General features: G+C 35.4%; 1 protein-coding gene and 1 long non-coding RNA gene across 3 annotated transcripts in view; both read right to left on the bottom strand.

The window, feature by feature from the left end:
* WASF3 (WASP family member 3) overlaps positions 1–26,312 on the bottom strand; it is a 194,511-nt gene that overhangs the window by 142,835 nt on the left and 25,364 nt on the right. The window lies entirely within an intron of this gene.
* LOC141507966 (uncharacterized) overlaps positions 1–26,312 on the bottom strand; it is a 42,521-nt gene continuing 16,209 nt past the window's right edge. Inside the window, exon 2 of the long non-coding RNA XR_012474310.1 lies at positions 1–26,312. This exon is cut by the window's right edge and continues 11,766 nt beyond it. This is a non-coding gene — a long non-coding RNA (uncharacterized LOC141507966).

Genomic DNA, 26,312 nt, shown 5'->3' on the forward strand with positions numbered 1-26,312 from the left:
ACACACACACACACACAAACACACACACACACACACACACACACACACACACACACACACACACAAACACACATCCTGAGGAGTTCAGTGATTGAAAGAAAATCCTGTAAGTTTCCTATATAACATTATCATTCTATAGGAAAGAAAATCAATATGGAGACTTAAGAGAAGTGCAGAAAAAATTTTGTAATGTAAAATGAAAAAATAGAGCCAAAAATAATATATACAATACATATAAGAACAATAAAGTCTAACTTTATTAAATTATATTAAACAATTTCAAAACTGATAAGTAGCAAAAACTTACAATCATCAGACAAGTAAAAGCTATACATGTGCAAAAATACACTATATATATAGTCACATGTAAACATGGCTGCTATGCTGACTGACTTTGCTTACTATTTCCCTTGTTACAAGGAAGGGTTCAACGTTGGGTCTGGGGGAATTAAGAAAAGATGACTATGAAAGGGCAGCTAAATAGTGCAGTGGATAGAGAGAGCCCCAGGCCTGTAATCAGGAAGATCTGAGTTCAAATCTGATCTCAGACACTTGAAAACTATGTGACCCTAGATAAGTCATTTAACTTTGTTGACCTCAGTTTCCTGATCTATAAAATGAGCTGAAAAAGGAAATAGAAAACCATTCCATTTTCTTTACCAAGAAAATCCCACTGGGGTCGTCACATAAGAGTTGGACAAAACTGAAAAATAATCACTTCAAAATAGAAAGCAAAAGGCAAAAAGGACAATTTCAGGTGTTTTATGGTAGCATCTTCAACCGAACAAAATGATATAGACACAGTCCTACCAGCACAGGGTAGCATTAGCACCTACTTCATTCAGTACATTGCACTTTTATTTGGCTAGAGACCACATTAGTTTTTCTTGACTACTATATCATACTATTTTAATATGTAATTTGCAGTAAATTACAATCCCTAAATGTGTTCAATTAACTATTACATAACCATAACCCTAGGATCTTATAACCTGAGTGTGTGTGTGTGTGTGTGTGTATATTTATCCCTATTAAAATTTATTTTTTTAAATTAAGTGAATAATTTAATGCCTTTTTGGAATCCAATTCCATGGTCAACATCATTTTTCATTTCCAACTACATTGATCCCCTTAAGTATGCTACCTAAGACACATAAAATGAAAATAGAAAATAAAAACAATTAACACAATTCTAAATTGGCATTGATCAATCCATCAACCTTCCTTGGGAATTTTTTAAACCAGTCAGGAAATCACTCAAGTAGAGTATTATCAAACTAATATTTCTCCATCTTTTTCATAAAAATCCTATAACCCTGCCATCCCAAAAAATTTAGACAGCAAGGCAACAAATACTTACAAAAAATACTTACAAATACTTATTTCTTCCATATTAGGACTGTGCTAAACACTGAAGAAAAGAATAAAAGTTAAAAAATAGTCTTTGCTCTCAAGAAGCTCATAGTTTAGTGGGAAAGACAATATACAAACAGCTATGTGCAAAAGAAGATATATTCATATTTGCCTACATTAAACTGCAGATAAATTCAGAGGGAAGGAACAAGCATTAAGGAGAACTGAGTGGGGTTGTGCTCTCTGTAGTAAAGTTTGAATGCTTGACAGTTTTGTTCAAGAAAGGATCTCAGTATTTGGTACTTATCTTTCCAGAAATCTTCAGAATCTAAGACAATTCAAATGGAAGAAATTCAGTTTCTTGGCATGGCACTGATAAGACTGTTAAGATTTCATAGGTATACAACACTGAAGTCAGCACAATGACTCTGTAAGATCTTCAGTTTGATAAGTAATCTAATACATTTTTCTCTCTCACACTTTCCTTTTAAGCCTCCCAAACACTGAGCTAGCTCTGGCAATGTATGTATCAACTTTATTAACAATGTATATATACCTGGAAAGTATTCTGCCAAGATAAATGAACTTATTCACAGTTTTCAAACTTCTCCATTTGCTATATGCAATGGTTCCACATATGGGTGGTGTGGGGCTGGCTGATGGAGCACCTGTGGTTTTTTGGGGTGCTAATTGCTGGTCCAAAATTAACAGAAGGAGCAGGGAATCGATCCATATCTCATTGCATCTCAGCTTCAGAGACTGCATTGAGATCACAATCATCTACAAACAGAGAAGATCATGCACCAACATTCCCTCCACTTCGGTCTTGACTTGTAGCCTTTTCAAGTTGAAGAATTTGACATCAGGCAGTAGTTGACCTTAATGCTGGGTTCATCCTCAGTGAAGGCATTTGATAACATGACAGAAAATATGCTGAAAAACATGGGAGTAAGCCCACAGTCAAGGGCTTCTCTGAGTGAACAACTTGTTTGTTGCTACATATTACAAAGGTAGAATTAAAAAAGACTTCATAACACATTGGATACAGAGGGAAAGAAAAAGAGTAAAAAATCAAATATGACACCAAGGTTGAGTTACAGGCAGTTATTCTTGGTGAACCAACATTACTTCCAAGTGATTATTTCCTTTCTAAATGATCGTATACCATCAGTTTAACAATTTGTCCTATAATTTTACTTGTGATGGCTATCAAAATTAATGAGGTGATTTCCAAAAAAATCTTCTTTTAATTGAAAATTAGAATCTCTGCCTTTGAGTATTTCAGTACCACATCTATTTTCCCTAGTTCCTTTCTACATACACATAATACTTTTGAGTATCATTTCATCAAATCAAGACTTACTTTTTCCCTAATCTCCCTACTTATTTTGGGCCTTAAATTTCCTCTTTGTCATACTGGTTCTACACTTTCAAATCTAAAGACAATTAACTTTGAGAAAACAAAACAAAATGGAACCCTAAGAGTTCTGACTTCTCTTTGTGATTTCTATCATGGTACATCTGGTCTAAGCAGCTGGGGTTGCCCCATCTTTCTTCTTGCTTTAATAGTCCTTTTGTGGTCTTTAATATTTATCTCAGTCCTCAGTTCATTCTGAGCTTTGGCCTTCCTGACACTATTCTTCCAAGTCCAGATTCACTTGTTTGTATTCTTTCTTCATCACATATCTCTATTTCCAACTTTTTTTACATGGTCTTTCAAAATCTGTGTGTATCAGAAATCTACTTCACTTCATAAATTAAATAATGTATATTATCACATTTCTTAAAAAATATATTTGACTGAGAATGATGTAATCTCAATTAGTACAAAGTCTGGTTGGATCTCTTGAGCTCAAGAGTTCTAAGATGCAGTGGCTATGCTAATCTGGCAGACATATTCAATTTGGTATTAATATGGTAAGATTGTAGGAGTATGATTCTATCTCTTCTCCTTTCCCTGGATCAGGGTCTGCCCGAGTTCAATATTGCTGCTCATCCATGGCTTGGATACAGAGACTGGAGTTGGAGAAAAGAGGGAGTAGAGGGCTGGATTGGGTTGGTCCATTAAGGGTAGGCAGTTTCTGACTCACCTGCAGGGTTCTAATATGGTATCATCTATTGACAACAGTAGTAGAAACAACTCAGATACCAGTTTGGTTTTAATTTTATTTGTGGAGACATGGGCTGAATCTGAGGAGTTCCAGACCAAGAAACATCTAATTTAATACCACTCCAGGGTTTAAGGAGAACAAAAAAAAATAGAAAGTTCCGTATTTTGTGTCCTTTTCATGAGATATCATCTTTTTTTTAGGTTTTTGCAAGGGGTTAAGTGACTTTCCCAAGGCCACACAGCTAGGTCATTATCATGTGTCTGAGACTGGATTTGAACCCAGGTACTCCTGACTCCAGGGCCAGTGCTTTATCCACTGCACCACCTAGCCGCCCCCATCAGATATCATCTTAATCATGATAGTGGTTTGGTGGTTTTTTAAAGAGTGATATTTTATTTCTGTTGTACTTTATTGTTTGCCAACATATCCCATGAAGCTAGGTTTCCTGAATCAATGGGTTTTGCTATGTCTCTAAGCTGTAAGATTAGATTCTAGATTCTGGTCCTGGTCATTCTTCATAATACCCCATAAGTCTCTCCACCCAGGAAGTTTCCAATGGCCCTGAATTTCACACACTAAATGTATCCACCACTGTAGCTTCTCCCTATATTTGGTTGGCTACTCCAAGAAACTTTTTTAAGCAGAATGCCCAAGTCTCTGGTGACAATTCATTTCCAGGTGGCACTCAACTCTCCCTCTGGAAATGTAGGGGACCCTCACAGTCCTACTCACTGTCCCTAACTTCCTTTTCTATGTTGTCTTTCCTCTGTAGATAGTAAATTCCTTGAAGGTATGGATATTTTTTCCCCTTCTTGTATTAGTATTCCCAGCACTTAGCATAGTGCCTGACACAAAGTTAACGATTAATAAATGCTTGTTGACTCAACCAGATTGCCTAAGGAGGAGCAAAATGGTCCAGGTTAGAAATAGAACAGGTCAAAGCTCCCATGCTGATTGATCAAGTAAAATAAGAAAACCCAATTTTAAGGACAAATTCAAGGTAATTCTCTATCCCCTATTTGTTATATTTTTAAATGACTTAGTTATTCCTCATGTCATATGTTTTCCCTCATATTTCTCTGTAATGACAAATGTTATTTGATTCAAGGTTCATTATCTTAGCAATTTAATTATCATTCTAGTTGGCATAAAAGAAATATTCTATAATGCCAGGTTGAAAAATGAATTTAATAAGTTATTCAAATTATCAAAGCTAAATCCCCCTGAACACCTAAAATGATTTCCTGTGGTTTATATGGTCAAATCATAAACTCAAGGTTTATGGGTACATTGGTCAAAATTTCATCCAGTATGACTATTAAACAGCAATACAGAGAAAAGTAAATGAAATAAATTTTACATATTTACATCTATTTCATAAAACCAGGATCAATGTATTTCCCTCTTGTCATATGATATTAGTATAATGGGGCTCTGGCACTTGCCATCAGCTCATTTGGATGATGTAACCAACCTAGGTGAAGGATTCTGGGGAGCAGCAATGCTATGTAATAGCAATGATATGTACTAGAAATGCTCTGGAAACTATGGAGGATCCATAAATATTCAGTAACTGGTTCCAGTGACTAAGCTGAAGGTAAAGTCTTTTGAATGGATAGCTTAGCTTTCTCTATTACCTTCCTGTCTCAGTCCTCTTGAATGCTCTGATCTTAGTGGTATGAATCCTTTACCTCTGGCATCTGGTGAGATTCAACTATCCTCTAAAAGGAGAAGCTCTAGAGTCTTCTCCCCCCCCTTAAACTGCTATGTCTTTCCAAAAAAATGGGTCCTAGTCTTTGGATGTTGCATTTGTTCTTTATTCCTTCTGGATGAAGGGTGTGGAGCTTGATGACTCTCCTCAACATCCCATCATCCCAAATGGGAAGCTTACAGCCAAGCCCAAAACTGATGTCCCAAGGTGCAAGGAATGAACTTCAGGATACTAGAAAAGCAGAAGCTAAGGCAAATAACTCATCCAGCAGTCATGAAATATTTGGATGTGAACATGGCAGCATCACTGTTATGTAATAAATGAGCCAAGTTTTGAGCCTACTGTCCCGGATGCCTTAGAGGTGTTTGAGAGGGAGAGAGGTGGTGAGAGCAAAATTGTCTGCACATTTGTTCTTGTTACTTCTTCAAAGTAAATGTCCCTTTGTAAAAAGTGGTACTAGGTGGCTAAATGGAACCGAGGCTCTAGTCACAAATTCCTAATAAGATCCTAACACAGTCAATGAGGTTTCAAGTGAGTGGAATTAGAGAGTAACTTCTCAAGGTGTCCATCAAGGGTCAATGCAGCAGACCTGGCTCTGATAGAGCTAAAATACTAGTAATATCTTTTCCCCAATCAGAAAAAGAAGGTATTTGTTAATTTTTATCAGGGAACCAATGGAATGATTTCTGATGATACATATCTCTTCAGTCAAATAGTATTGATGGTTTTAGTTTCATTCTAGAATTTCCCTTTTCCATCCATTCTGGCCAAGTCTTACTTCATTCTCTTCTTTCATTCTCTCTGGGTCAATTATGAAAAAGAAGAAAAAATCATCTAAAGATGAATCATTACAATCAACAAAAATAACACAATGGGGAGAAAACAAGTTTTTTTTAATCTCACATTTTTCATCATATTTGAATAGCAGAGTCAGTTGGCAGACTAGCTGAGTTACAAAATATTACTTTGGGAAATGTCTATAGCTAGATAAAGGTATAAAAATCAAGAGTAGAGATTCAGATTCTACATTTTTAGAATATAATTACTTGAACATTTCTGCTTTTTGTACATTATTTAAATTTATAGGGTTATTATGGGTTAAAATGATTTCTAATTCAATCTTTAAGTGGTTTGTATTTAAGTAATTGAAAGGCAATTGACTTCCTATTTTGCATTTCATCCATTAAGCATCTCATCAGAAAGGTTTCATCTTTGAGAGATAGATCTTTGGACATTATATTTGCAAGCATCACTGTGATAAAATGGAAAGAGAAATTGATTGAAAATAAGAAAAAATACCATCACCTAGCTGTGAACCCACAACTAAGTCATATTACCTTTCTATGTAATATCTTGGGCAGCAGGTTGGTGAACTGGATAGAGTGGCAGTCCTTGAGTCAAGAAGACCTGAGTTCAAATATAGCCTGAAAAATTTACTAGCTATGTGACCCTTGGCAAGTCACTTAACCCTGTTTGCTTTAGTTCCCTCATCTGTAAAATGAGCTGGAGAAGGAAATAGTAAACCACTCCAGTATCTTTGCCAAGTATATCCTAAATGAAGTCATGAAGAGTTGGGGGTGACTAAAACAACTGAACAATTAAAAATGACTAAATACCCTCCTCTTCAAAAAAGAGGAAATAATGTAAATGACCACTGTCACAAGAGTTGTTGAGTGGAAGACACTTTTAAAAATTTAAAGTATTGTAGAAAGGTGAATCTAGAAAGGGATTTTAGAGCAAGAAACTAAAATAAATCATTCAAATGACATTTATACCCACTAAACTTTATCTTTTCCCATTAGGGTCCTACCCTGACCCTTCAAGGTGATCTAGAAAGGACCCTGATTTTCCAAAATTTTACTGGCATTGAATAGGCCCTAGCACATATTACTGGAAAGTCTTCAAATTTCTGTCAAAGTGGAATTAAGTAGGTCCTCCAATAACAAAGTCCGAAAATGCTCATAAGCTGGTTGGTCACTGAGTGACAAGTTGTTTGACTCCAGCAAATTATCTGCTAAGACATGAGGGCAGCAGCAGCAGTATTAGTAGAGGTAATAAGAGCTAGCACTTATATGGTGCTTTAATGTTTGCAAAACACTTTTAAAATATTATCCCATTTTATTTATCCTCACAACAACCCTGGGGGGGGGGCATACTGTTGTTATCTTCACTTTACAGATAAAGAAGTTAATGCAGGCAGCTAGGTGGCACAGTGGATAGAGCACTGTCCCTGGAGTCAGAAGAACTTGAGTTCATATTCGGTCTCTCACACACAATAAATGCCTAACTGTTTGACTTAGCGTAAGTCACTTAATCCCATTACCTTAAATAAATAAAAAAAAATTTTAAAAAGAAATTATTGCAGAAAGAAGTTAAATGATTTTTTCAGGATCACACAACTAGCTATTAAGTGACTAACACTGGATTTGGACGCAAGTCTTCTTGACTCAAGATCCACCACTTTACTGGGCCATCTATCTAGTTGTAGAACTCTAATCTGCTTGAGTAAAGGACATAATCAAATGAAGAGTATTGTGGTTCTGAGAAGTAATCAAACTAGAAAGTTTATCTTGTTTATTTTAGCCCTATAATAATGTTTTTGAAAATAAATTCTGAATTAAATTCACTCATTTATGACACTAGCTATTCCTCCTGAGTTTGTGTCATCTATAATCATGGGCCTATTACATCTTTACCTGAAGCATTGCTTTTTTAAGTAGTTTTTTTTTATTTTTAAATAATTTAAAACCAGGAAAAAAAGTGGGGGTTTTTTGGTAAGACATTGGGGGTTAAATGACTTGCTCAAGGTCACACAGCTAGCAAGTATTAAGTATCTGAGACTGGATTTGAACTGTCATCTTCCTGACTCCAGACCAGTACTCTATTCACTATGCCACCTAGCTGCCCCCAGAAATAAAAGTTTTTAAATAGGACTAAAAATTACTGTATCACAATATTATATTGTTTCTAAGATTAAATACTCCTATACATGTCCAAAAGTCATAAAAAAAGAAAGTTTTGCAAAATTATTATAAAAATTTTCAAAAAATAAATAGAAATTATAGCAGAGGACATTCCAGGAACAGATATCAGAAATTCATATTATAAATAAACAACTTTTTTCCCTAACTTCACATGACCTCTTCCACAAATGGTTGAATGGTTGTTGTTATTCTTTATTTTCCAAGAGAACCAAAATTTCATCAGTACATTGGAGTCAAGGAGTGTGTTCAGCTATGGTTGATCAGACTCTACCACAGGTCAGGCACAAAAGCAGTACACATGAACATTTAGAATGAAGATGTCTTTAAATCTGTAGAGCACACTGCAAATTGTATGAACAGAAAACTTTCTCAAGAGGGTCAAATTACACCCAGTTTTTAGCCCCTGAAAATAATTTTTCAAACACTACAAATGAATTATGGAACTGTTTTGTTTTGGTTTTTAAGTAAATAAGGTCCCTAAGTAAACTTTTGACAAAATTTTGTCAAGTTCTAATAGAAATACCTTTTCCCTAATTTTCCAATCTCTAATAATAACTGAAAAATTAAATCATAAAGTCGACATCCTAGAATGACTCACCAATAGAAAGAGATATCAATAGAGAACTGGTTATGAGAAAATATGTAAACAAAAAAGTAAAAATGGCAAACTGCACAGAATTCAATTAAATATGTATTATGTACCTACTATATGCTAAATACCATATTAGGTATTGAAAATACCAAAACAAAAATAAGTGGGACCCCTCAGAAGATTATTTTCTACTAGGGAAAATAACACAGAGATATAGCCAATGTAGTTCTGTGGATCATTATAGCAACTCCAACTCTCAAAGATGAATCTCAGGTATAACCCAAAGTTAGTCAAAAAAAAAAATAAGACAAATCTATGAGAAACAAACTATGCAAAAAATTATTCCAAACTATAAAAACCAAAGGCCAATCTGAAAAGCTATTGTAACTGATTTAAGCCAGACAATCCCTATGTAGCCTAGGAATGATAAGGTACTATCTTTACACAAATCAAAAAAAAAAAAAACACTCAGAAGAAATTTCAAAATTATGTCTCATCACTGTTCCCTCCTTTAAATGATAAAATGCTGCCAGTCTAAATTTTATCACTTTCTAGTTTCAAGGCTCAACAAGCAACCCCAGGATCTTACCTGCTGAACACAGAGTTCAGTAAATAACAGCAACTCATATTTTTACAATGCTTTAAAGCTTACAAAGCATTTTCCTCACAGCAATCCAATGATGTGAGTGAAATAAGTATGGTCATCCCCATTATAAAGATAAATATATTGAGGCTTTAAAAAGTTGAGATTTGGGGCGGCTAGGTGGCAGTGGATAGAGCACCAGCCCTGGAGTTGAGAGTATCTGAGTTCAAATCCGGCCTCAGACACTTAATAATTACCTAGACATGTGGCCTTGGCCAAGCCATTTAACCCTATTGCCTTGCAAAAAAAAAAAAAAAAAAAAGAAAATGTTAAAAAAAAAAAAGTTGAAATTTGCCAATGGAAACTAGGGAGATGGCAAGGTACAAATCACTAAATTTAAATTCTGTCTCTATCTTTTACTACCAATGTGATCTTGAGAAAGTAACCTAACTTCCCTGTCTCAGTCTCCTTAACTGTAAAGAAGAGGGGTGAGCTAGATGACCTCTATAATTCCTTCCAGCTCTAAACTTAAATCACAGTTCTATTACATTATCCAAGAGAACTTTTCTAGGCAACATGGCTCCCTGAATAGAAAGTAAATCATCCAGCTCCCATATATCTACTCCAGCAAAGCCCTAAAAACCCGACACCATTCTGAATAATGATCAAGAAATCCAATAAGAAGTTACAATTCTATGAGGCTCCCCCCAGACAAGATGAGAGAAACACTAATATCACCTTACTCAGTAAGGGCAGTAATTCTGACCAAATTTCTGGCTCCTTCTTAGTCCCTATCTGGAAGGTGCGTGGCGACGGCATACAACACCTGAGTATTTTCTGGCGAAATCGATGCTGAACATGTGACTTGGTATCTCAGTCCTTCTCCAGCAGTTCTGATGTCCTGATACGACCTGGTAGGTGTCTGCCCATGCTAGTGCATGGCACTGCTGTCCCAGGAGACAGGTTGTTCCTGGAAGTCAAGTCTGGGGAGACATCTTGGGAACGGGAAGATCTCCAACTTCTCTACCTTTCTCATCTTTCCTTTCTGAGGTACAATGTTTTTCTCCCTTTATCTAACCTTCATAAAATACATAACTGGCCTCTATTAACACAGTCTCTTTCTTTGAATCAGGATATCTATTGAATTTTTGGAGACAAGTAGCCACGATATTTTCTAAACCCAAAATAACAGGACACAGGGTCTGGCAATAGCCTTTTACAAAAAAAAATTCTACTTTCTTCTACTAAACACAGGACTTTCTAGGAACATCCAGTATATATGAGCTATATAGTCATCTTTAATATAATGTTTCTTCCTTCATCCCCTCCCTCTCACTCCTTAGAAACAAATAGAAAGCCTTAAAGGAACCAATTTGTGGAGCAAGGGGACCAAAACAATCAAAATTATTGGGTCATTATAAGAATGTACTACCAAACAGGTAAAACGAAAAATAAATAAATAAAAATAAAAACCTAAATTAACTGAGTCCCAGATAGATCAATTATATTAATAAGTCAACATGAAAAGGGTACCAGAAGTAGAAGGACAGAGTCTTTCATACCTACTTTCAAAAAACAAATAATTCCTATATGACCTAGATTCTTTATAAACAAAAAGATAGCATGCTTCCCTGTATTTATAGGTTTATAGGTAAAGATAAGACAAAAAATGAAATCTACAAGATTTAGGCCAATATAATTCTTCAAGATGCAAAGGATTTTCAATGAAATATTAGTAAATATAAATGTGAGCTAGTAGTACAATTATCATTATCCATTTTACAAAGGAGAATACTTGGAATCACAAAGCTATAAAAAATATGGTACCCAAGTCTCTCCTAATATGCTCTTTTCATCATACCACACTTTACCCCTTTGACATTTATGTAGAGGTATGCAAAATTCTTTATAAGCATTCTCTCAGTTAATACTGATAACCCTATGATGTAAGAACCGTATAGTACTGATAATGTAATTTGAGTTCCAAAGATGAGAAAACCAAGGCAGAAAGGGGTACCTAACAAATTCAATGCCAGACAAACTAAATAAGTGGTGTAGCCAGGATTTGAAGAGATTGTCTATGCCCCCCTACACTATGGGATGAGAATTTCACTATATATATACATATATATATATATATGTGTGTGTATATATATATATATATACATATTTGCATATATACAAATATATACATATATGTGTATAATATAATATGTATAAACTATTATTTCAAGATATTTCAAAAGAAAAATTGATAAATTCAATTCAATACATACTTATTAGGCAAAAGCTATGTGCAAAGGACCATACTAGGTGATGAATATAACATTTTTAATGACAGTGTCCTTGCCCTTAAGAAGTTTATATTTTACTAGGGTGAATTTGTCAAAAATAACAGGCTACCAGGTAGAATACAAAGGGAGCAAAAAGAAGAGAATAGATCAAAGATCCTTAGAAAATTCTGAGAGATCTAGGCAGAACCAAGGTAGAAGCAGGAGAACAGCCTTTCTTAGGAGCTCTCTCCAAAATATTTCAAAAAGCTTAAAATTATGATTGACTAAATTTTCAAGAGACAGAACCCACAGAAAGATCCAGTGAGGCAACTCTCCAGCCCAATGTAACCTGGAAAATTTGGGAAGGCTCTGTTCCACATAGTTGGAGGAGATGGCAGTATGCAAGAGTAAGAAGCTCCAGCCTTCTGGGAATAGCCTGCAGGGATCCTGGGTCCCTGGGAGCCCTGACTCCTGGCAGAAGCAGTTTCCTGACTTGCCAACGCAGACCAAGCACAACTTGGAAGATCAGCAGGGAAATCTCTGGTAGAGCAAATATGAAACCCAGGCCAGCATGACCCTCACGGTCCACAGCACAGCCCAGATTCCAGGAAACAGAAGTGGGCCCACAGAGCCACCCAGCAAGAGCCACCCAACAGCTGCTCCCTGAGCACTCAGACCACAGAAGGTAAGGGAGTGGGGGGGGGGGGAGACTGTCGGAGTCTCTCCTCTATCCCTAGGACAGGACTCTGGGACTTGGTCCATATCCAGACTCTGATCACAGTCTGGGGCTCCCCATTGCTATAGTGCAGGGACCCTCCTCATAGCCCCAGGGCAGAGGGGAGGACTTGTGGTCATACACAGACCAGAGCACAGGCAGGAGAGCAGTCAGAGCCTCCCATAAGACCTTGAAGGAACTAAGGTCCTTGTAGGGTTGCCCCAATAATACTCAAAAGTTCAAAAAGCATCCCAAAACCAGGTCACAGGCTAGGGAAATGAGTAAACAGAAAAAAAAAGGAACCTAACCATAGACAATTACTTGGGACCCATAGAAGATCAAAATACACACTCAGAAAATGACAAAGTCCAGGCTTCTGCATCTAAAGACTCCAAGAAATATAGCAGTTGGGCTCAGGCTCAAACAAGATTTTGAAACTCAAGTAAGGGAGGTAGTGGAAAAATTGGGAAGAGAAATGAGAAAGATGCAGGAAAAACATGAAAACCAAGTCAGCAGATTAGTCAAGGCTATCCAAAAAAAAAAAAATGCTGAAGAAAACAACACATTAAAAACCAGTTTAGGGGGCGGCTAGGTGGCGCAGTGGATAAAGCCTTGGAGTCAGGAGTACCTGAGTTCAAATCCGACCTCAGACACTTAATAATTACCTAGTCATGTGGCCTTGGGCAAGCCACTTAACCCCATTGCCTTGCAAAATCTAAAAAAAAAACAGTTTAGGGGCAGCTCGGTGGCACAGTGGATATTTTAATAATATGTACATAAATTTTTAATTTTTTTAAAAAGAAAAAAGAAACTTCTGAGAAAGAAGAGCACACTTTCAGATATCAGGGAGTGAGTGGGAAAGGCTTTGGGCAAAAAGTGGCATCTGAACAAAGACTTGAAGAAACAAGACTGAATTCAAAGGTAACAAGGCATATTTGAGATATGAGGTATACCCTAAGGTAAATGCAGAGAGGTGGGAGATGGTATGTCCAAATAGGAAAACAGATAATCATCCATTTTATAATGTGCATAAAAGAGCTGAATGTGATATGAGGCTGGAAAGGTAGGCTGCAGCAAGATTGTGAAGTGTCTTAAATGTCAGGCTAAGAAAATTGTGCTTTATCATCTACAACAGAACCACTAAAGTTTTTTTTAAGCAAGGGAGATCCTTTCATCAGACCTCTGCACTAAGATTACTTTGTCAGCTGTGAAAAGGATGAACTGAAAAGGGAAGAGATTGGATGTGGGCAAACCAGTTAGGGATGCTAATTACAGTTATCCGGTCAAGAGATGGAGAGGACCTGAACTAAGATGGTAGCAGTTTAAGAACCACTTGGTACCAAACTATTTCTAAGGACCTGTGATTTCATCCTTCCACTGACACAGAACATGTCCCCTGTGCATTTTATCATACCTGGGCAAATCTTATTTATATCTTCATGTGAAACTCCAAAGAAGATCCACCCAACAAAGGAAAATATTCTTCTCTTATTTCACTTCTCAAAGGCATCAAACATTATACTTGAGCTATCTGTTGTTCCCATTCTTACTATACAACTTAGCTCCCTTATTTTCCAGTTCTTTGATATAATCATTTTAGTAAAAATTTAGTAAAATGTACAGGTTAGATGAATATATATATATATATATATATATATATATATATATATGCTATAGTTGACTTACAACTACCATTCATCTCTCTATTGTGCTTTGGGCTACTTTTAATTTGGTTGCTCTAAGATCATGGTATTCCAGCATTAACAACTACATGGTATTATTGGGAAATAATGTAGGTGTTAATGAGATAGGGATTTGCAGTAAGCAAGTAGTTTGGAATTGTCTATCTGCATCTTGAGTTATTTATGAGTGTACACACATTTGTATATGTAGATATGCATGTGTATGGACGTATAGATAGAGTATGAATGCTTTGTGCTACAGACAGACAATGCACTCACATTTCCTAGAAGTGAATAAGAAGTGATTATATCTGAAATATAGTTGAGAATTTGCATAGTGCTTTAAATAATTTTCATATATGATATGGACCAATCTCTTCCTCCTATTCAATTAACTAACAACATTTGTCTATTCGGTCACATGTGATGATATCAAAGGACCTTGGAGGTAGAACAATCTTTGAGTCATCTAGTCCAATTCATTCATCCAACTCATGAGTCAATGAGTGATTTTTTTACCTGTTTCAGTTCTTTCCTCAAGTAAGCATTGTTATACTGATTTCTTTCAAATGATTAGTGATTGTTTTGCACTGTTCTGGAGCTGTATCACCCTCAACCAAGAACATTTTGAAAAATACTGAAGTGACAGGGAAATCCTATTTGAACTTTGGGCAGATATCTTCTATGACAAAAGTGGGATCCTTCACTTGCATGTATGTCTTCCTGTCTTATGTCTTATTTTATGTGGTTATTCAGCAGATTATCAAATTAAATTATGCCCATAGTCCCATCTGTCAGAGGTGCTAAACATGAATTGTAGCCACTTTAAGAATAATTTCTAAAAGATTCCATTTTGTTCTATGGAATCAAATGTTTTTTTAAGCCCATGACAATAAAGATTTTCAAGTCTAAGGGGAAAATTTTAATCATAAACAGTTATGAAGTTTCTGAGTAGTGTAGCAAATCTTTAGTCTTGCACATATTGATCCAGAATTGTATTTTCCAACATATATTTTCTGCAAATCTTCATAATGAAGTCTCCAAGCAACAAAGCATTATAGATTTAGTTTGAAGGTTCTCCTTGTTGAACTCTTAATAGAATTTCTCCACTTTTTTATCTTCTTTAATAGGATATTAATTGACTATGAGAAGGGATCTTAAAATTCAACATTCCAACACTTTCTTTTTACAGTTGAGGAAATTGGTGCTCAAAGAGATTAATCAAGTTGTCTGAGGTTCCAAAGGCAGTAAGTAGCAAAGTCAAGGTTTGAACTCTGACCAAGTGATGCCAAGTTCAGCATTCTAAGTTGAGCTCTTTCTACTATATCATGTTTATTGTTGACAAGAAGCAACAATTAATTTCATGAGTGTCTTTCTTGCTATCTCTGGATGCATAATGAAATGACCTCTGCCCAACTCCTTTGCTACTCCTCTGAGAAGTTGATGAGCTTCATTATATTAGGAGTTCATTAATACAGCGATGGCATTATGCATATGACTCAGTTTTTCTAGAAACATCTTAAAGCATTAGTCATTGAACAAAGATTGCACATTAAGAATATCTTTCTCAGTTAGAGACAAAAGTTGGTCCCATCCCCTATCCTTGAGAAAGTAATGCCCAAATTCATCTGAGAGATGTCATCTCCCTGAGGTTAGAGGAGATGTCAAGAGGAAGGACTTAACTTTTTCTGACTAAACTCTTTATTTGATATCATTAAATTTTTTAGCTCTAAAACCCTGTATAAGCAAATTGCTTCAGAAGAAGTTCCATTCATAGGCTTCCCATTCTCCAAGCAGTTTTGTTCCTCTTCTCTCCTCTCTCATTCCCTGTCCCCCATTTCATTCTCTGTTATACAAATAAAATGAAAATCTTATAGTTCGGAAGAAAACAGGTTACATAGTCCACACTTGAACAGGAACACCATGTTATATCTTCAGTTTGTCATCTAACCTTATCCTGAAGATGTCCATTGATAAGAAATCTAGTACTTTCCCTCCTGAACCCCACTTCCCCACCACAAAACAACTCTTCCCTTTTAGTGGAATTATAAGATTTTTCTTAATGCTGAACCAAAACAAACCTCTCTCTGCATCATCTGCTCATCACTCCTTATTCTATTCTGTGTGATCCAGAAGATAAAGACTAATCCTTGCTTCAAATGGCAACCATTCCAAGTCTTAAAAACTTCTATCATTTTCTCTCATCTTTCCTAAGTTAATAAACATCTATCATTCTTTTCTTCCAGCAACTTAAATTGAATTCTCTAGATATACCCTGATATGCAAAAAGTACAAGAGAATTTCCATGTCCCTAGCTCTAGACATTAATCCACAATTAACACAACCTGAGATCATGACATTTCAAGATAGCACAATGGTATGATATGGCACTTGATAAAATAAATTTCTTCAATCTCTTGATTTTATTTAAAAAAATTAATTTGTTTATGCCTAATTGGCAACCTGTGCTTATGCAACTGATTTTTTTAAATAGAGTTTATAACTCTACATTTATTCCTCTTCAATTTTATTTTATTGGATTCAGTCCATCTTTCTGGCCCTTCAAGATGCTGATTATCCTCCAGAGTGTTGCTGTTCTTCCTAGATCTTTGCCATTTACAAATCTGAGCCTTCATTCAAATCACAAATAAAAACTACTGCACCACAAAAAGCTATGCAAAAAAACTCTTGATCACCCTGTTAGATAATTTACTCTACAAAGGACATCTATGAATGCTTACTTTGGGGGACTCAAATTCAAAGAATTTTACTATTATGTATTCGATTCAATAAACCTTTATTAAGTGTTTACTGTGTACCAAACATCTTGCTAGGTTGTAGAGATATGAAACAAACCATCATCATCTCTGCCCTAAAATTCTGCTGGATGTATCTAGCTCAAATTTCTCCACTTTATTCATAAAAATACTAAGAATTGTCAAATGCTTTCTCCAACTCCAAACTTCAGGGTGCCCTCTGATGACTTTGGACTTCCAGTTTCCATACTTTGGATATATTTACATACTTAAGTAGTGCTATTCAGCCCAGCCACCTACAAGGACCAATTTTAAGATTTTAGACTGTTTTAGCCTCCCAGAAATTTATTTCTCATACATAATATTGTTGCTATGGAAATAATTGCCTCCTTTAACATACCATTTCATCTCAAGTTGTTTTTACACAGAAACTGTACTTTTACTTTCTTAGTTAATAATGATGTTTTTGAATGAGGAACCCTTTTATAGAGAAAGTTTTGCTGTTTTATCTTATAAGAAATGTATGCAACTCCATCTGGAATTTGAAGAAATGCTATTATCAGGTTCAATTTTTTTTCTTATCAATTCCAATGGTCCAAGTACCTTCTTTTTCTGATTAATACAGTATAAGCACTCTTTAAGTGGTTGATAAATGCTAATTAAGTTGTGTGAATCTTTCTGATTACACTCTAAGGTTATTTTTTGCTTATGCTCCAATCTCTTGCAAATTCCCTTCCATGATCTTTCTCCTTTCAATAATGTTCACGACATAGCAGCTACTATTTATATCAGCTAATTCAACTGTTCAACTGTTTGTTCCTCTTCAGAGCACTAATCAAAGTTTAAATTTAGACAGAGAATGCCACTATTTACAAGTGTACTAAACCCACCTACTAAAATTTGGTCCAATGTTTCATTATCTTTTAGGTTTTTTAAAAATCCTATCAAAAGTTTAAACATAGTATCTTTACACTATCACTACATGAATATTCATCCCTCTCCCTCACTTGATATATTTGATATCAATTACCAAATACTGTCAATTATACCTCCATGACATCTTTCCCTTGTCTCTATTTCCCATATTCCTTTGTCTCTATTTCCATTACCAACACTATGTCTGAGTATACACTACCACCCAATTGGTCTGCTGCAGTAGCCTTCTAATATATCTTCTTCCAATCTCCTCATCTCTCTAATCCAACTCCCATAATCAAGTTTGCTTAATGGTATCAGAATAATCCTTCTATAAATAAACTTTTATGAAATGAGCTATTTTCTTATTACTTCTCCACTTAAAAATCTCCTGAATGCCTACCAAATTAAGGTTCAAACTCCTCTGTCTGTCATTCAAGACCCTTCACAATCAGGTACCAGTCAGCATATCTATTATTCCCTTCTACACTCTATAGTCTGGCCAGACTAAACTACTTTCTTTTCCCCAAACATTCACTATACTCTACTCTTTATTACCACCATGTTTTTGCTTTTGTGTTGCTTGCTATTTTTGGAATGTCTTTAGCTGATAAAGTCAGTTTGTCATCTCCAAAAAGTCCTTGGATCAGTGACAATCGTTTCCCTCTCAGTGCACATAAGCCTAAATTATACTTACTCTGTACTTTTATGTATAGAGGTGAATGCACTTGTTTCTTAATGTCTTTCCATACTATATAATCCTTGAGGGCAGAGACTGGATCTGCCACACCCTCTGTGCTCTGCACACAGAAGACACTTAATATTGAATGAATGCTTGAATGAACAGAAAGAGAAAGATTTGTGTTTGAGAAAACAATGTTTTACTCTTATGATACTACTCACCTACAGATGATTAGCAATTTTTTCTCATCATTTCCTTCATTATCTCAAAGGTTAGTATCTTTATGATATGCTTTCCAATCAGTAACACAATTCCAATTATAATATTATGCAAACTGAGGTTTGATTTAGACTGACCTTCAAAATTTTAAATTCATCTTTGCAATTACTACAAAGTACAGAACCAATAGAACATTTTGTATAGTAATAGTGTTCAACGAACAACTGTGAACAACTAAGTTATTTCTAATAATAAAAATATTCAAATCAACTACAAAGGACATACGGGAAAAGATGCTATATACCTTCAGATGAACTGATAAATAGAAGCACATATTTTAAATGTACATATTTTTATACATATGTATGCATACATACATATATACATATCTGTGTCTAGTGGTGCTCATCTGTAAAAATAGGAAAGAGAGGCAGAAAAAATAAAAAGTGCACAACAAAGAAAAAATGCAGAAAAGTAGAGTTGCTTAGAAAATAATATGCAGTACTTATTACATAGTTTCTCAAAATAGTAAATAAGGTGAAATGGAAATTCATGTTTTCATATTGAATTCTCTTTTTGACTGGTGCTGTGCAAATGAAAATTTTTTTGTCTTTTTGTATTTATGTTCAAAATGAAAAAAAGAAATTATTACAAAGTGATTATGCCTTAACTCCAGGAACCAGTAATTTTTTCCAAGTACAATAAAGATGTAGAAAGTATTAATACATATATATGTGTGTATGTGTGTATATACATCATACATATATATATATATATATATACATTTATAATATCATAATCAATTCTGACAGTAAATTCAGGTTTTCTAAACAATGAACTCTGCTGAAGGCATATGTTTCAAAAATAAAGCACTCCCCCTTCCATTTTTTTGGCAGTACTTTGAAAATCTGGACAATATGTTTCCTTTCAAAACACCAAATGTTTATAAGAGAAAAGAAAAAACACACAGATGATGTTGCCAAGAATCATTTTCAGCAGTTTCTTTTACAGAGATGACCTTTGAATAACTGACATCAGCAATAATTTACATAGTCAAATCCTGAGAATCTACTACATCTAAGTTATTTAGATGCAACAGAATCAATTATCAAAAAAAAAAAAAAATCAAAGCTTCAATTTTTCTAAAGTATTTCCCAATCCTGTCTCTGAAAAGAAAAGGTCAAGAAACTATAGGCTGTATTCATATTTCAGCAAAATATCTGGATTATAGGTAGGACTATTTAATCCAACTCCCACTTTTTGCACATAAATCCTATAGCAGTTACATGATTTTCCTGAGTTCACAAAGACAAATGGACTGCAAACTCAATGATTTTCCAGAGTGATAATCAAACAGTAAAGAAACTAATGTAATCTTTCACTGATTTAACAGAAGCATAGCATATAGATTGAAGGAAGTGATAGTGGAACTGTACTCTGCTTTGATTAAATCATATTTGAAATACACATTTGGTTAATTCTGGGAAAAATTTGGTTTAGTAAAGGTAATGATAAGCAGAGTATAACTGTCTTGGTTGCCTTCATCTGGATCTCAAAAGTATGGATCAACTGAAGAAACTAGAGACATTTAACCTAGAAAATAAAGGACTTTAGAGATTTATCATCAGAACTAGGAACCATAGCCAAGTTATAGAGGAACAAATTACATCTCAAGACAAGTTTTTTCAGCAATTAAAGCCAACCCAAAATAGAATTATCTTCTTTCTCCATCAGATTACTTTCTCCATCAACTGGAAATCAAATTAGAAGACTACTTTCAGGAATGTCCTAGAATGAACTTCTATTGAGGTGGATCCAAAATGGCAGAGTAAAGGCAGACATGACCAAGCTCTCCCCAAAACCATTTCAAATACATTTAAATAATGACTTTCACCAAATTCTAAGGTGGCAGAACCCACAAAAAGACTGAGTGAAACAATTTTCCAGTCCAAGACAACTTGGAAGATCTGAGGGAAGGGTTTGTTACATAGAGTTAGAAAGGGCCCTTGGGGTTAGAAAGGACCTGCAGCACAGCAAGCAAACCCATGCCAGAGGGAAACCCACTCTAGTCATACAGGAACAGCCCTCAAGGCACCTGGGTCCATGGCAGTGGTGGTGGTGCCCTCTCAGTCCAGGGATTGCCAAGGACAATTGGGGAAGGTCAGCAGGAAACTCCACTGCACCATAGTAAGAGGGGAGCCCCATCCAATGCAAGCCTCAGTGCAAATCTGGTCCCAGGGGACCAGGAGCAAGCATGGGGAGTCACCCAACAACTGCTTCAGAACTCTCAGCCAACAGACAGTAAATGGGTTGGGGGAGATTGCAGAGGTCCTTTTGTGTTACCAAAGGATGGACTCTGTGGCTTTGCCCAAATAGAAGTCTGGAGCCCCAGTCTCAGGAGGAGAAGCTGAAGCACAACAGAGTTTACTGCAGCAGAGCAGGGACTCTTCTCATGGTTCCAGGACAGAAAGAAATGCTTATGATCATCCACAGACCATAGCATAGACTAGGAGAGCAGTCAGTGCTTCTCATAATATCTTGGAGAAATTGAGAATTTGCAGGTCCCTGAAGGGTATTGTTGAAAACAGTTTCAAAAACCCTCAAAAACTTGGGAAAGTATGTCCTCCACCTTCGAAACAGAACCCCACCTTGACAAAGAATTAAAATCAAGTTGTAAGCTAGGGAAATGAGCAAACAACAAGAAAAAAATCTGACCATAAGATAATTACTTTGGTCCTATGGGGGAATCTAAATACACACTCAGAACATAACAAAATCAAAACTTCTGAATTCAAAGCCTCCAAAAATAAATATGAATTGATCTTAGGCAATGGAAGAGCTGAAAAAAAAAGTTTTTTTAAAATCAAGTAAGGAAGGTAGAGGAAAAATAGGGAGGGAAAGGAGAGTGACAAGGGAAAATCATGAAAACCAAGTCAGTTTAGTGAGGGAGGTACAAAAAAAATTAAAGAATATAGCATCTTAAAAACCAGCTTGAGTGAATTGGAAAAAAAAAAACAGTTCAAAAGGACAACAAGAAGAAGAATGTTTTAAAAAAGTATAATTGACCAGATGGTCAACAATTCCTTAAAATTTTAAATGGAGCTAAGGAAAGTGCATGACATTGTGAGAAATCAAGAAACAATAAAGCAAACCCAAAAGAATAAAAAACTAGAAGAAAAATTTAAAATATCTCATTGGAAAAACAAATGACCCGGAAAACAGGTCCAGAAAAGATAATTTAAAAATTATGAAGATCATGATGAAAGAGTCTAGACTTCATTTTTCAAGAAATTCTCTAGTAAAACTGCCCTGATATCCTAGAAGCAGAGGGTATAATAGAAATTGAGGGAATTCCACCAATCATCTCCTGAAAGAGATCCCAAAATGAAAATTGTCAGGAATATTATAGTCAAATTTCAGAATTTCCAAGTCAAGGAGAAAACAATACAAGCAACCAGAAAGAAACAATTCAAATATCGTAGAACTACAGTCAGGACAGCACAAAATTTAGCAGTTTCTTAAGGGCTTGTAGGACTTAGAATATAATATTCCAGAAGGCAAATGAGCTTGGATTACACCTGGGTATCAACTACCTAACAAAAACTGAACAATACTCTTTTAGGGAAAAATATGGATATTCAATGAAATAGAAGAATTTCAAACTTTCCTGATGAAATGACCACAGCATCACTTAACCCTGATTGTTTCACATCTAGGACTATCTCTAGTCATCCTAATTCATATCTGACCACTGAACTCAGATGACTCTGGAAGAGAAATTGAGAGTAGTGCCCTCCTCACTCAAATTCAATTCACAAGCATGGCATGGGCTTCACTTCCCTGTTGTCATGGTCTTTTTCAAGAATGAAAGACAAATATCATCATCAAGGAATGGGGAGGAAAAGAATAGAAAGAAAGAAGAGTTGGTAAGTAGCAATGTGAGGCAGAAAAAGAAGAAAAGAAATAAAAGAGCATCAATAAATTATTTAAAGTGAGAGAGCAGAAGGAAGTTCAGGACAATTTTTACTAGCACATTAAATTTAATATACCCCAAAATAATAAAAATTTTCAGTTTCAAAAATAATCCTCAGTTCTTTCTGTATATTTAAATGCTCTTATTTGTTGATGATTAATTTTTTACAAAGGGGGGAAAATAATATGTTGATCAGTCACTAAGGTTAACCATTGTTACACAGTTTGTAGAAACAGAAAACATACTTATCAAATTTAAAAATAGAACAAAGCTGGGGGGAGCTAGTGATAATATGCTGAATGCTACAATCAGGATTCAAAAATATATCTTAATAAGCTAGGAGATGGGTTGAAATTAGCAAGGGATGCTTATATGGGATGTATATAAATTCCTTCACTTAGGTTCAAACAAATTAACTACACAATTACAAGCCAGGGGAGCTGTGGCTTAATATCACTTCATATGAAAAAGACCTAAGGGATTAAGTTGATTGCAAGCTCAATAAAAACCAACAGCATTGTGTGGTTGCCACAAAAGCTTATTCAATACTAGATTTGCATTAAAAGAAGTACGTTGTCTAAGGAAAGAGATGCTATAGTCTCATCACACTTTCTACTGACCATATCATATCTAGAGGGTCCAGCTCTGGGTTTCACTTTTTAAGAGGGTTGTTGTTCCTCATATAATGAAGGATAAAAGAAACTGGTAAAGTAACAAAACCTATGGGGAGAAGATATGAGCGCAATCAAAAATATTTGACAGCCTGCTATTAGGCAGATAGAACAGGTTAGTAGAACAGACTAATCTGCGTAGCTTCAAAAGGTAAACCTAGAGTCAATGGGTACAAATGACTCTGAAGCAGATTGTGTCTCAATATAAAGATGATAGCAACACCCTGAAGGCTCAATAAGACAGATAAACAGGTCTACAGTTAATGCTGTAGGATGGAAGATTCAAGATTCAAGAATATATTATTCATATGGGAGTGTGTGTGCATTATATTTATATATATGCATGCATATCCACATAAACCAATATCTGCTGATAGATGTAGTTTATGTGATATATATATATATATATATATATAGAGAGAGAGAGAGAGAGAGAGAGAGAGAGAGAGAGAGAGAGAGGCGGGGGGACTTGAAAAGACATTAGAAACCATTTAGTCCAACTCATTTTCTACATGAAGTAACCAAGGTATAGAGGGGAGAAATGACTACTTAGGTTATGGGTACAATGAGTTCAGCATTCTTGTTACTGTTTCACACAGGACCAAGAGAAAAACTCCTGGAGTCTAGTTTCAGCTTTGTCACAGTTAGCTCTTTGCGGCTTATTTTTCTCCTTCATAAAAAAGATAATGACTTTACATTATTTTCTAACTCACAACGTTTGAAAAGAAAACACTGCAGCATAATGCTTTTCTAATTGAGTTGCTCTGGGCTACCAATGCTATCCCAAAGAAGAGCAGCAAGTACCAGCCCCACACAGTGATGTTGTACAAGAAAAGGGTAAAGGACTTCCTGGATGCAGAATGGGAAAGGCATTCTGGCAGTCAAACAAAGACAACTTCCCCACATATAACCAAAATCACAGCAAAGATTGTAGTGATGCTTGAAGGTGCTAAGATCAGCTACAGATCTAAGAGGATGTTTCCATTGAGAAATATACTTATTTGAAATTACGGTAGACAAGAAAGGGACAAGAGATCTTTTTCTGAGTATCATCTTTAGGGAAAGGGGCAATAAAAATATTAACATGCTGAAACTATGATATTTACACTTCTGGGCATCAAATTTATTGTTTGGGGAGAGAAGAGGGTAGAGCTAAACAAGTTATACTAAATAAAGCTTTTCTCAAGTAGGAAACTTGAGATTGACACTTGAAGTTTACTGAGTATGGTATTCTGATCAGATACCAAATTAGATTTAATGTGGTTCACACATGTGTTTTTAACAACTCCACTCAAAATCTTTTTGTCATTCAAAATAGCTACTAGTACTATTATTCAAATCAGTCAACTATTTACTACCTATACAAAGTAACAAAGAAAAGAGATAGTTTATCTTCTAGTCTAATATAGAGAGTTTAGCCATCCCTATAATACAGAAAATCTCAAGTTCATTACTTTCAGAGATTGTCTACTTCAAAATATTATCTTAATTGAGTGGTTACTTTCCATAGATACCTGCATCAAAGTAATCTTTAACTATTTTTTAGTCGTGGAAATACCTGGTAGTGGATCATTAAAAAGATAGCCTGTTAATTAAGAGAACTGCTAATGGTGTTGATTATGTGATCAAGGGATATGGGAATAAAAGATATTTTTTAAAATAGCTAATAGAAAAAATATGTATAGTACATGATATTACTGTACTTTTATGTAGTAGATATTTGTACTGCAACACTCATACTAAGCTGTAAGCACCATGAGAGCAGGGCCTAATATAAAGTTTGTCTTTTTCCCCTATGCTTAGCACAGTTCTATTCAAAAAGGAGCTTCTTAATAATTATTTGAGATGAGCTTTTTAAAAATCGGACCAATATTCAGAAAGTCTGATTTCTCCTTCCCACTTTACTCTTCTAAAAATGCTATTAAAATAGAATCAATAAGAATTAACAACTGATTGGATATAAAGTCAGAAGAGTAAATAATTGAAGTTAAGTCCAAGATTACAAATTTGGATCCCTGGGAAATAGTGATGTTCAGGGGATGGGGGTGGGGAGAGAAGGGGAGTCAGTGAAGGAAGTCATGGGGCATGAATAAGAGGCAAATTTAGGGGAAAAGACAAATAATTTTCTTTCAGATCTATTGAGTTTCAGATGCCAACTGGATGTCCAGGAAGAGACAAATGATAAAAAGTTAAAGATGCAAGTCCAAAATTCAAGTCAGAAATTAAACCTGGTTATATAGATTTAGGAATCATCTGCAGAAATGATAAAACAGAGTATAGGGAGAGAAGGGGAAAAAACCCAGGACAAAACCTTTAAGAATGCCTGTAGTGGCAAAAACTACCAATAGGATCAAAGAGGATGAAAAATGAGAATGGGTCACTAAATTTATTTTTTTTTAGAATTTTTTTTTGGCAAGGCAAATGGGGTTAAGTGGCTTGCCCAAGGCCACGCAGCTAGGTCATTATTAAGTGTCTGAGGTCGGATTTGAACTCAGGTACTCCTGACTCCAGGGCTGGTGCTCTATCCACTGCACCACCTAGCCACCCTGGGTCACTGAATTTAAAGGTTAGGAGATCACAACATGTTCAGAGAAGTTTGTGTAGGATGTATCCCAAAATACAGAAGGTTGAGAAGTGAAAGACAAGGAAGTTGAGATAACCAGTGTAAATGACATTTTGTAGGAGTATGACTATGAAAGGAAGAAGAGTTGAAAAATGATAGCTTTAAGAGATGGTGTCTTTGGATCATTCTTACTTTGTAGGGATTAGGAGGTAGTTGAACTTCAAGGTTAGAGTGTTCAAATGGATGAATACAGAAGCTCCCAGATAAACATCAATTCAACAGTATAACCTCTTATGGAGGCATAATAAAACCTCTCTTTTGGGTCAACTGAAAATATTAAGAAATAATATTTCTTTTATCTAATAACCCAAAAGAAAAAAAGGCAAAGGTCCCAGGAATGGAAACCAAACTTATTACCTAAACTATATGTCACTGAAGTAATTGATGCTTTGACCTACCTAAGATCAAAGTCCTCTTTTCCATCCAAAAAATAATCTACTGATGACAGGAAGTCAAAATCCAGTACTTC

Source organism: Macrotis lagotis, chromosome 1 (genome assembly GCF_037893015.1).
Source record: "Macrotis lagotis isolate mMagLag1 chromosome 1, bilby.v1.9.chrom.fasta, whole genome shotgun sequence".
Classification (NCBI taxonomy): Eukaryota; Metazoa; Chordata; class Mammalia; order Peramelemorphia; family Peramelidae; genus Macrotis; species Macrotis lagotis.